Source organism: Heptranchias perlo, chromosome 8, assembly GCF_035084215.1.
Source record: "Heptranchias perlo isolate sHepPer1 chromosome 8, sHepPer1.hap1, whole genome shotgun sequence".
Lineage (NCBI taxonomy): Eukaryota > Metazoa > Chordata > Chondrichthyes > Hexanchiformes > Hexanchidae > Heptranchias > Heptranchias perlo.
The window spans coordinates 86544442-86557539 of record NC_090332.1 but is presented as its reverse complement, the minus strand read 5'-3'; the positions used below and the strand labels follow the sequence as shown (position 1 = coordinate 86557539).

Genomic DNA, 13098 nt, shown 5'->3' with positions numbered 1-13098 from the left:
GCATTAAATTTCATCTGCCACGTGTCCGTCCATGCCACCAGCCTGTCTATATCCTCTTGAAGTCTATCATTATCCTCCTCACTGTTTACTACCCTTCCAAGTTTTGTGTCATCTGCAAATTTTGAAATTGTGCCCTGTGCACCCAAGTCCAAGTCATTAATATATATCAGGAAAAGCAGTGGTCCCAGCACTGACCCTTGGGAACACCACTGTACACATCCCTCCAGTCTGAAAAACAACCGTTCACCATTACTCTGTTTCCTGTCAATTAGCCAATACTGTATCCACGTTGCTACTGCCCCCTTTATTCCATGGGCCGCAATCTTGATGATAAGCCTACCATGCGGCACTTTATCAAACGCCCTTTGAATGTCAGTAAAGAACACCTGAAAGGTACTTCAGCTAGACTGTCACTTTCAGTAATGAGTCAGCACTGAAGTGTCAGCTGTGGCTCAGAGGGTAGCACTCTCGTCTCTGAGTCAAAACGTCATGGCTTCAAGTCCCACTCCAGAGACTTGAGTACATTATCTGGGCTGACACTCCAGTGTAGTACCGAGGGAGTGCTGCACTGTTGGAGGTGCCATCTTTCGGATGAGACATTAAACTGAGGCCCCGTCTGCCCGCTCGGGACGAACCTAAAAGATCCAATGGCACTATTCGAAGAGGAGCAGGAGAGTTCTTCCCAGTGTCCTAGCCAATATTTATCCCTCAACCAAATTCACTAAAACAGATTATCTGGTCATAATCACATTGCTGTTTGCGGGACCTTGCTGTGCACAAATTGGCTGCCGCGTTTCCTACATTACAACAGTGACTACACCTCAAAAGTACTTCATTGGCTGTAAAGCGCTTTGGGGCGTCCTGAGGTCGTGAGTGGCTCAAAGTAAATCAGAACAGAAGAGGTAGGGAACAAATCAAAAGCAAGGAATGCGGCTCTAAACATCAATGGCACTGTCGCTACTTTGTGCGTTACATAGCAAGAGCGCTGATTTCATAAAACAGCGGGTCATCCAACTCACTATGGGCGCTCTGCTAGTATACAGTGGGTGCTGGTTCAGAAATGATGATGTTACCGTGGAAACGAGGACGAGATGCAATGTCTGTTTTCATTCTCCGTGCCTTTTAAGATGTTTTAACTGTGTTCCCACTCAAACACTGAGGGGATCCAATCCCAGGCCTTTCTGCCCTTCGGAAATCTACTCTGTCGCATAGCGTGGTCCGTGGACTGCTCGGTGCTGCGTTTTATGGTGATACCACCCCAACCCCATGTAAATCAAACACTTCAGGCTTTTAAGTTTTATTTTTAGACCAAACCAAGCACCGGTCCTTTGTGCGGATTTATTCTTAGCGGAGCTGACGGGCATTTGAGGTTGTTCACTTTGCCGTCCTGCAGACGAGTCTTTCTTTCAGTTTTTCAGCGCACAGGCATCCAAAAACACAAGTTCTATCCAGTTAGGAAAAAGAACAAATTGCCTTACATTAACATCAGGCTAAATCCACGTGGAGAAAAAAAAAGTCGTTTCTCCCTGCAGACAGCTTGTTTGATGTATTCACTGCAAAGCCTGAAGTTTAAAAACAAAGTCTGAGATGCTAGCCTTCTTCTTTTGCTTTCTTTTTATTCCCCCGCCATTACTCAGTGGGACCAGCGTGAAATAAAACAGCAATTGGGTGAAAGGTTGAGTGCGCGCCCTGCTTCCTCTCTGTAACGAAGTAAGCGCTGCATGTGGTTCACAGAGAGTCTTTACAAGGATTCTGGCTTCTCTACGAACTCACACTCTGGCTCCCTATCTTTGGGGGATGCTGATGTAACGATGTGACGGAGGCCCACGTTCTTTAAATGGCGGGGTGGCTTGAAAGGCCTGCTCGTTCCCGGCTCCACATTCAGGAAAGTTAATTTACCTTTTTGGTAGCCAGCGGTCCCAAGATCTGGTTTTCCTGAGTACAAACGTGCTGGCTGCCTCAGGGCAAAACAATGTTGGAGTGGGGGCCTCAAACAGGCGTTAGGCCCCTCATTTGCATATACAAAGGGTCTCAAGGCGTGGACACTTACTCGACATTTCTTTTCCCCCCCCTTTCCCAATAGGCCGGGTGACGCACTCCCAGTCTGAATTGGGAGTGCGCCTCCTGCCTGCCATATTGGGGGCTCAGTAGACCGACTAGCGCCCAACAAACGGGCACTTGCGTGGATGAAATTTATAGGCCATGGTCCTTAGTTTGAAACCTTGCCATTATGTGCTGTTTAGGACATACAATCTGCATGATCTAATGAATTGCATTGCATAACCTTAGAAATAGAAGTTTCTTGGTGAAAAAGTACATTGAGTTTTGTAAGTTGTCAATGATTTTACCAGAGAATTCTAAAATATGGCATTTTTTCCATGAAGGATACTGCATTAATAAGCAAGCTATAAGACACGTGTAGAGGTGCAAGCAAACAGGTGCAACCTCCTTGCTGGAAAAGCTGGAAACCAATTTCCATAATTCATACATCACCAGTGTCGGGCAACAATGATATTTTGACTACAACAAAGTTATTGTTTGTTGTTAGCGTTCATATCACTCACTTTTTATTTCAAACATAACTCACAAAGAAGAAAAATAAATTATAGTTTGGTTTTATTGGTTTAAGTAAAATCTCACACGCAAAGAAAGCCAGCATCCAGATGTGTAGCTTGCCTTTCATTTCCCTTTTAACTCCTACCTTATTCCCTCCCCTGTGGTGTTTGAGAGTGATAGGATCCTGCTCGAAGAAATGCATGATTTTACTGTGAACCATTTAGTGACCTACTGTACATATCATTAACTTCATGTATTTCTGAAATAAAGCTTAAATTTGTAGCACATTGCAGTTGTAAGATAAAATACATTCAACTGTAATAAAAACTCTGAGTTTTCCCTAACAGAAAACTATCACTAGGTAGTAGAATCTGCAACTTAATTTACTTGTGAGAAGGGAGACACACAAACAATGAGGATTATACAACATAAAAGGGCTTCCACTACTTAATTATTCGAATGTTTCTTTACATTTGAGAAACAATATAATTTCAATTGCTGAATTTTAGAACAAAGATGTTTTACAAGCAGCAATTAATATTCCAATTAGAAAAATGTTATTACTGAATAAAAAAATACAGCAAGACACAAACTGCTGATATTTACGGAGGTGGGGAGAACAAAAAGCAGACCGATTAATCTTTGAAGATATTAGTCCCAACTTTCTAAAATGTAGGCATTTTCTTCACATCATGAATCAGAATCCTTCTTGCCAAGGGGATTCCAACTGTAGGTAAACAGAGGGGATTGGAAGTGAAGGAGAACCAGCAATCGCAGAGTTGAGTTTGAAAGATACGTATAACCGAATAATCCCCGAATCTTGCTTCAAGCATTCATGTCAAGTAATGAAATTGACCTACAGCATTAAACGATAACTTGACAGATTTCATTTTATTACCATAAAATGCATTTGACTTTGATGCGAGTTACCAAAGGTCCCATGAATTTCATTACAAATGTGTCACGATGGATTACATTTCAATTCTCGACATACTTGAAATTCTTTCCGTAAACCCACATTATTCTATTGCATAATGTGACACAAGGCCTTTACGTCAACAACCAGTTTACCCAAACCTACCAACCTAATTCAACCTAGATACTGCACTCCTGATAAATCAACATTCGTTCATTTTTTCATCACAAAACTAGAGTGTCTTCAGCATCTTCAAAGCAGTAGTTTGTTTTCAATACTCTGCACATCTAAGAGATTCCTTAATTTCAACATACGACACAAATAAAAGGCAATTTTATTTCATCAATGGGTACAGAGACAACATTGCTCTAAGGTCAACACCCAACTAAATAAATCTTTATTGCATTACTCTACATATACTCAGAAATATTTAATCCTAGAAGAGGGTAAAATTACAATCCCTTGCCCAACTAAAATATTTATCAATCTTTTTTTTTCTCTTCTTTTTTGAGCCCAGGCATGAAAACATGTCATTGCAACATTCCAAAAAGAGTTGACTGGATATCAGTGACACATGGACTTACTACAAGAAAAGGCAATTTAAACAAGTCCTCTTGAGGTACTGAATCTTAAATACCATTTTACCTCATCACCTCTCATAAGAGGTGAATCATTGCGCTGCACTAGACCGTGCGATTGGTAGCGCACATTTTCAGTGATAACGACAACTGATGGAACATTTTTTTCAACAATTTTTCACTGTTATAAAGTTTTAACCTATTTGAGTGAAGATTTCACAAGTACATAGAGAGATTTCTCAGTCTCCAAATATACTTCATAAAAAAATACACTTTGTCAGTCCACACAAGTCCAATATCATATTGTAAACTCTCTAAAAAGAGACTTCAATCATATACATGTACTAGGTTTGCACACAAGGCTTCTCATTAAAATTCTCTTCCTATCTGAGCACCACATTTTACTATATACATCACCATTAACTGTTGAAACAATGCATTGCCTCATTAAATCAGTCCAAATTAGGAATTGCTCCCCAAAATCTCATCCTGTTGGCTTTGCTTTGGAAAGATTTAAATGACTACTTCTTAGTGAAGATGCTAGGTTTCACCTTGACTTTTTGTCATCAGGTGAGCTGGTTTTCAGCTTACAGGCACTGTCAGTTTGTTGGTGGCATTTCTGCTAATACATTTTATGGTTCTGTATAGAACACAGCATATGTATAGAACACAGCATATGTTCAGTACTCACTAACAGGCCTGTTAGTGAGTACTTTGATCTCTAGAGATAGCCATGCACAGCGACCACATTGACTCCCTATCTTGACAGTCGCTTAATCTCTGCTTTCAGGAACTCCCATCACTTTCCAGTATTTTTTCCTTGTTTAACCACACCGCCACTAGCATTTCTGTTCAGATTCTACCTGGCCTTCACCTCCTGAGGAGCAAGCGTTTAGTATGCTTTCACAAAACCTACATTTAAAAAAAAATATATAGTAACTTTGAATTGAAGGGAAATTATTTATTAGCCGAAAAGCCCCCACACATACGAAAATAGATTTCATTACCATGTGTCAAACAGGAGAGACCTTGCTCGTGGCTGACTTCACTGACTTTGTAACAATTATTTGCAGAAAGTATCTTTCTTTAGGGCACTACCTGCATGACGCATCATCCCTTCATTTTGGAATGCGCCCACTCCCTGCCCCCCTAAACAAGCTGCTGCGACATTGTCAAGGGAGCGCAGACGTTTCTTTTCGGCAATCTGCCTGTGGGTTCCTGTTCTTTGCTACGCTTTGAACCAAGCACATGGGCAAAATAAAAACATCTACTGCATGCAGCTTGTTGGCTGTAAGGCAAACGACTTGCTTGGCTGCAATAACGCTCGAGAACCTTTCCGAAACCCTCAGGTAAACAGAATTGCAATTTAACCCGAACGGCAATATATGGTCTGTATAATAAAATATATCTGAACTAAATTTCCATGTCAAGATCTTAACTATTTCTTTGTTTTGTTAGGTAATTTCATGGACTTTCTTTACTACCTGGTCATGCTGGAGGTGAAATGAATACTACAACAGAAATATGCTGTGTTCTATACAGAACCATAAAATGTATTAGTCAAAGTGGAATATGAAGCAATGGTTGATCTCCGTGTCACTCAATATGAAGCACCAACTAGCTAAAGAACACACTGAGATCAAAGAGATCAAACCAGGGCTGCTGCCGGACATATTATTACAGTAAAATATCACTGTGATAGAGCTTGGCAGCTGAAGCAATGGAGCCAGCCCTCGTAGTCCATCAAAGATGACAGCTTCTCCTGGTAGGAAACTCTCTTAACTATTCGCTGCACACTTCCATTCAAGTGTAACTTGTTGAAACTGATACCACTCTGTACAAACATAATAAAGCTGCTTTCTATCACCTTCTGGAGACCAGAAATTTAACTGACAATTACACACAAAAAAATGGTGAATTCAGTACTGAACGAGTTAGGGGGGGAATTCCAATGTGTAGTCGTTCATTTACATCCAGAGTAATTTACAGATAATTATTACATTGGTGCTCCACTCTAACGTCCTACGGAGAGGGAGGACATGGGTTTACAGGAATTGTTTCCTAATCTCAGATGTGCCATTGGGAAATGCAGCAGAGCAGTGGACTGGGTGATACTCCAAGCAGATAGTGAGTCGCTCTGGGCAACTCTCACAGACCTCCCAGCAACCAACTCTAGAGTGGCATTGGCAGGGCATTCCATCAGGGTTGGGACTAGCTGCTTATCCTCTTGGCCAGGCAGTAACAAGTGGCCTGGAGGACTGAAAAGAAAGGAAGGATTCTTTTTTGAAGTGAACACTGAAGGACATCCAATGCTGCAACGCGAGGCGACCGACACATTCTTGATTCGTAATGGAAGGGTCCCACCCAAAACATTCTCTTGCAAAAACCTGACTCACCTGCTGCACATTGCTTTCTTTAAAATGGCTTGGCGAGATGAGGGGCCAACACAGTGCAGCATACTGGAGCACAAGAAGTAATGTCTAGCAATGTTTGACCCCTGACTCCACAAAGTCTCTGATCTTTGGTACACTAACACGGTGAGGTACCAAGTTGAGGTTAGATATCTCCCCACAGGGAGGGGGAAAAACTAAAGGGAAGGTCATCGCCAGCCTGTTCTTCTGCACTTCCTTGGCAACCAGTTCAAAAAGACACCAGCAGAGGCCCAGGATTAGTTCGCCCATTCGTTCTATTGGCCATAATCAAGATCAATCTCCTGGACACTGCCGTGAGCAAACCCGGGAGAAAAGTCAGATATCAACAAAAGAATTGTGCGTTTTTTTTTTCTTCATTTCTTTCGGAACATTTTCATTTAAAAATATTGGAGATGCAAAAAAAAGGCTGTTGACTGGACAGGGCAGTTGGAGGCAGGATGTCATGTGATGAAACCTCCAGGGATACGTCCGACCAGAGTTGGCAACCCTAGTAGCCAGAAGGATGAAAGCCAGGGGTGGAGGGGCAACCTACCGAGGATAACATATCCTTACAAGGAAGAAAAGGACTTTGTTGGGCCATATTCACAGATTACACCTCAGTTAAATACATATTTCAGCTCAGCTCACCCAATCTTCAAATTGTTTCTTTACATATGTTAGTGTAATACTTCATTATCCTTTCATTCAATTCATACATTACAAAGGAAGACAGGAATGTACAGGCCTGAAAAAGACCACTGCAGTCCAGCTGGCCCAGGCCATTCTAAGCAGATTTTAAAACCAATAAAATTTAGCTTTGCAGTTCCACTATTAAGTGCAACTGCAAATTTCAAGGCAGGCCTATAAAGAGCCTTTAAAGTCGTGCGAGGGAAAAAGTGTTTACTCATTTGCTCCACATCGTGCCTCACTCATCGACCGTTGTCAAATTCTGTAAATGCCTGTTAGAAACTCAACTTAAAAAAGAAAAGCTTTAAACAAAGTTTTAATTTGTAACGTTACGATCCTTTCACAATAAGCGATTTTGTGACATTGATGGCAGAGATCGTGGGGAACTGGAGGACCAGGGGGATACCTGCCCTCTGCAATAGGGATCAGTCGAAAACCACGATCATTTGCGATATTTGCCGTATCAATCAGGTTCCACCGTATCGCGACATTCACAAGCTCAACTGAGAGCGGCGAAATAGGCACCTGAGTTATGAGAAAAGGCTAAGCAAACTAGGAATGTTTAAACTGGATAAAAGAATTGGGGCAAATATTTGAGGTTTTCAAGATTCTACAGTGTACAGATAAACTGGATCCTAATAAAATGTTCGACGTGAAATAAAGATTTGCATTCATCTAGTGCCTTAAGACGTCTTTCATAAATGTCCCAAAGCACTTCACATTAAATAGAGGGAATCACGCATGCCAACAAAAACGTACAGTTCAATTTGTGCCTCTGAGACGGAAGGGGGCGCAATTTTTTTCACTGATGAACTAAAATGAAACGAGAACATTATTTTTAAGTTTGTCAACTTAATATTTAGTGTTCATCTAGAAAGAAATAATAAATCAACTGCAATAAATATAATGCAATGAAAAACAACGGTGAAACAAATTATGTGGACAAGATTTCACTTATAAAAGGGATGTAAGCTTTTGTGAATCTAAGAGAATTGTTTTTGTCTAAAAACAAAGTAATATAAAAGCGTTTGACATGCCCTGAATATCAATTACAATAGTCTGAATTTGCTCAGGCTGAACTCATTTAAACAAGTCAAAGTTTCAACAAAAATTGAAAAAAGCTCATCTTGCTTCCCTCAAAATTACAATATTCACAAAGCGAGTGCCAAGGTGAAGATATTTTTTTAAAGCCCTGTCACCTTTTCAGATTGGCGTACAGGATTTGCACTGTCACAATATCTTCGGACTGATCGGGACTATGTTGCTGTGAGCCTCAGCACTCACAACTCGAAAGCTTCAAATGTACTAAATTTCTGACAAATTTTGACTTGATTTCCCACCACTGACAGGATAAATTTATGCTTTTGCTCACACAGCAGCCGGTTTAAAAACCATGTTCAAATGTCATGGTAATAGAAACCTGCCAAGCACATGGTGCCATAATGTCACCTCAACTACAATTGACAATGGGAAAGGTTGCAATCTTTTTCTGCTGGAGTCACCATTTTGCTTTAATTGAAATTTTAGCATGTGCTGCCGAATTAAAAGTGCTAGTGGATACAGAGACATCCTATGAGCTGGGACAGTGGGCTGATGAGGCACCGTGCAAGAGACTTTTGAAAAGACTTAAGGGAATGTGGCCACATGGGTATTGAAGAGGTTAGAGGGCAGATAACAAAGCCTCCCCTTTGTTATCTGCCCTCTAACCATTTCTCTGTGCGGGTGGATAGAGGAAGTTTTACAGACATGGAAATGTACTGTGCGTTTTCCACAGGATCTGTACCGGCGATACTCTTATATTTATTACATACATAATAAATTTATCTGGATTCTGGAAATGAGGGAGCAATATCATAATTTGTCGGAGATGTCAAATTGCGGGGTGGGGGGGGCTGCTGTAATCGTGATGAGGATTGTGAAAGAATGTAGAAAAACGGATAGGCTAGCAGGATGGACAGGGAGGGGTCAATGCAAAACATGTGAAGTAACACATTTTGGAAGAATTGGGAATGCTAAGTGTTAGGCTAGAGTTGGGAAAAGATACGACCATACGAAAAGTGACAGAAGGGAATAGTACCATTGGTCCATCCAGCCTGTCCCACACAGTTGTGATGCCTTGTGCATCATAATATATACACTCCCCACCCCATCCGGAGTCATGTAATCTCCTGGGAGAGGCAAAAACACAGAGAAAAACCCAGGCCAATTGGGGGGGTGGTGGAAGCTGTGTACATGCCATGTACAAGAAGGTTATAAAAGCAATGGAAAAGGTGCAGCATAGATTCACTAGGATGTTGCCAGGGATGAGGGGTTACAATAGTGAAGAGAGACTTGAGAATTTAGGGGTTTTTTTTTCATGACAGCTGAGAAGACTAAGGGGTGACCTGATTGAGGTCTTCAAGATTATGAAGGTTTGCACCAATCACGAGAAAGTAACAAGATAGCACAAATTTAAAATGATCATAAAAGGAATTAAAGGAGAGGTTTTTACTCCAGGGTTGGCTACAGTGTGAAATTTTCAAACACCAACTATTGTTAAAGCCAACTCCATAAATTGTTTTATAAGGGAATATAATAGTTTCTTGACAAAAGGAATATTGAAGGGTATGGGAGCAAGCAGGCAATTGGGCTTAGACTAGGTGGCTCAAGTGGAGAACAATGCAAGCACGGGCTCAATAGGGGAAATGCCCTTTTGCCGTACAGTTAACATTCGAGGGTTGGATGAAGCTCTCTCCTTCCCATTAGATAATATAGTTGGAATCCAGCCCCGGGTACAATTTATGGAAGAGACTTACTTGCAGCTTTGAAGAATCAGAGGTTATTTCACAGGCACCCTTGCGGCATCCAAAACCGGCAGAGCTGGATTAAGAATTCTTGGGGCCCTGGGCACCAAAAAACATTCAGGGCCTCTCCGCACAACTCCCATTGATCCATTAAAATGCAAGCGTGCAGTGGGATGCATGAAGAAATAGGCCCATAGAATGTTTACAGCCTGCATTAATAATAAAGCAAATCATATCACAATATACTATGCTGAAATTAAAACTGCTTAATGTTACCGAGGGCACCATATTTGCACAGGGCTCCTGGTGAGGGGCCCGATATTTGGCTGGAGTCCCTGGGCTCGGGCCCCATAGGCCAGTGCGTTAATCCGCCCCTGAATCCTTGATCTCAAGTGGTGGGACGTTAGGGGACGTTGTGGCAAGTTGCTTCTCCATTGTTTGAGGGAGTAAACGAAAGGAAGAAAAATGGACTTGTAGCAGCGGTTTAATAAATAATATGTAAATGAACTATAACACTAGTTGGGAAATAAAATAAAAATTTGATTATCCTTTTTCTCTTGGAAAAATGTATTTTTTCCCCCTGTAGATAGCCAATATGATCCCAGTTACAGTTAATCATAATTACTTTGTAATATATTTGCATAGTCCATGTTTATATGGGAGGTTAAATATAGTCACACTTTAAAAAGTGCCAGATGGATTTCAGGTTGTTTTATTGTGGTTCAACTTTGGAACTGTCTTCTGCAATGTGGTAATGGCAGAGAGAATATTTTCTGCATTAACCTCTTGCCCCTGCAACTAATGCCCCCCCCCTCATTCTATCTAGATCAACAAACATGGCAATGTCTGACATCCAAAAGCATCGGTAACCTTAGAAGCGAGGTCTTTGCAATTACATGGAATGGTTTCCTGGTCCCATGCAATGTCACCTAATACATTCATTGCAAGTCAGACAGTCTGCGGAGTGCATTTGGTGCATTTCCGATCATGTTCCCACAGCTCAAATTCACCATCACACTGGCTTTTCATTTCTTTTAACCCAGGAGCTTTTATTTCTTGCAAAGAATGTGATTGGAGACAGACCACAGATGGGGTGGTGGCGAGGGGGGTCGGTTAAGGCTGCATTCAGAGTAACCCGTATAAACTTCAGAAGTGTTAGTAATTCAAGAGGCAACAGCTGTTAACACTTCCCCTATCAGACAGAAAAAATCTCAACCTCTCCATTAATACTGATACTTTATTTGGATAACATTTGTGCAATGAGAAACAACTGCAAGGCGCCACCTACCCACATTTTATCAGCATCTCAATTTTCTGTTAGAAATTCTCAATCTCTTATAAAAGACTATACATATCCTTTTAAATGGAGCTCAAACAATAATATTGATATTACTGGATCTGATATGAGATAACAGGAAGTACGGAATCACTCGGAGTGGGAACTCGGAATGCACGATGAGGTAATCTTCTACAGTAAAGTGACTACTTGAATCCAATACTGGTTTTGTTCCCTAACTGCTTGAACCATCTTCAAAGCAATTAAAATAAAACTTAAGAAATCAACCCTTGAGGTGATGAAGGCATGTAGAAGGGTATCCGTAGCACAGCAGGGAAAGTCATTTCATTCATACTTTTACACAGCTCTTTCTGGTAAATTTTGGACTGGTGTTGGAGGGGACTTAAGAGACAAATGTTTAGTGGATGGTTTCATGTATTAAAATTGGAAGTAAGGGGAAATGAAAGCTGCAAACTCACAAGTGTCACAGATGTGAGGAGGTTACGGCAGTCTTTTGCACATAAAGACTGCCTGGTGAGATACTTGGTTTCTTTACCAACTAGGTGGTTCTCGAAAATTAAGATAGACTTCGAATGAATTGTAGACTAACATGTGCTCCTGCTTATTGTTAGTTACCCTCGGAATAAACTTCAAAAATGAAGAACCTGCAATCTAGTACACAATTATGTCTTGAAGATTAAACAATGAATTTCGATAATATGTGATCTGAAATTCTATCAACTTGTGAAAGTGTCACATATTTAGGCCGTTGCAACTTTTGGATCTTTTAAGATTAAATATCTATTGATCGTTTCTCCTCAATTAACCTACGTTTTTTTTTTAAATCTGTTTTTTTTTCTTCACTCTCCCAGGAGATTATCTGGCTGCTGGCACGTGGAGGTATTGGAGATCAGAGGAACATAGGAGCAGGAGTAGGCCATTCAGCCCCTCAAGTCTGTTCCACCATTCAATTATATCATGGCTGGTTTGTATCCTGACTCCATTTACCCGCCTTGGCTCCATATCCCTTAATAACCTTGGCGAGCAAAAATCAATCAATCTCAGATTTAAAATTATTAATGGAGCCAGCATCTACTGCTTTTTGTGGGAGAGAGTTCAACACTTCTGCCACCCTTTGCGTGAAGAAATGTTTCCTAACTTCTCTCCTGAATGGCCTGGCTCTGATTTTAAGATTATATCTCCCTTGTCCTAGACTCCCCCACCAACGGTGAAAAGTTTCTCTCTATCTACCCTATGAATTACTTTCAAAATCCTGAACACCTCAATCAAATCACCCCTTAATCTTCCATAGACCAGCAAGATCCCAAGTTAACTGAACTCAGCAGAGTCAGAATAGGGACCAAAAGTAAATCAGTCAGAGTTCCTGCTGCCGATGGAAACTGGTCTGTCAGTGCTCACAGAACCATAACCCTGAATGAGTCAGAGCCAAAGGAATAAACGGAAGGACGTTGGGTGAATAAACGGAAGAAATTAAGATGAAATAAAATGAAAAAAATGAATGGGCAGCTGTGGCATGTATCAATTATTCCACAAGTGAGGAGATCCTAGCAACTCATTCATGAGCGTAGAGCATTCTTTATCCAATAGCTAACCAGGGAGCATGCCATTCGTATGAGTAACATTATGTTTAAAGTATTTCAATAAATGTTTTTTTTTATTAAATCCTGATGATGGTAATCATAAACACACGAGCGAATCTCTCGTGGTGTCCCTCAAGGTGAGTCAGAGGTTACTGCTGCAGAGAGGTGGTTGGCTGGAGTGTAGAACTGGGGAGCAGCACACAGCTTCAGAAAAATATTTAGAAAGGAGTTTGTAGGAGATCGCTTCCCAGTGAGAGTGAAGTGCATTTTTGCTTGGATCCTACAAAACA

At 41.0% G+C, this 13098-nt stretch overlaps 1 protein-coding gene across 2 annotated transcripts in view; it reads right to left on the bottom strand.

Moving 5' to 3' along the window:
• LOC137324777 (ADP-ribose glycohydrolase MACROD1-like) overlaps positions 1-13098 on the bottom strand; it is an 812403-nt gene that overhangs the window by 473712 nt on the left and 325593 nt on the right. The window lies entirely within an intron of this gene.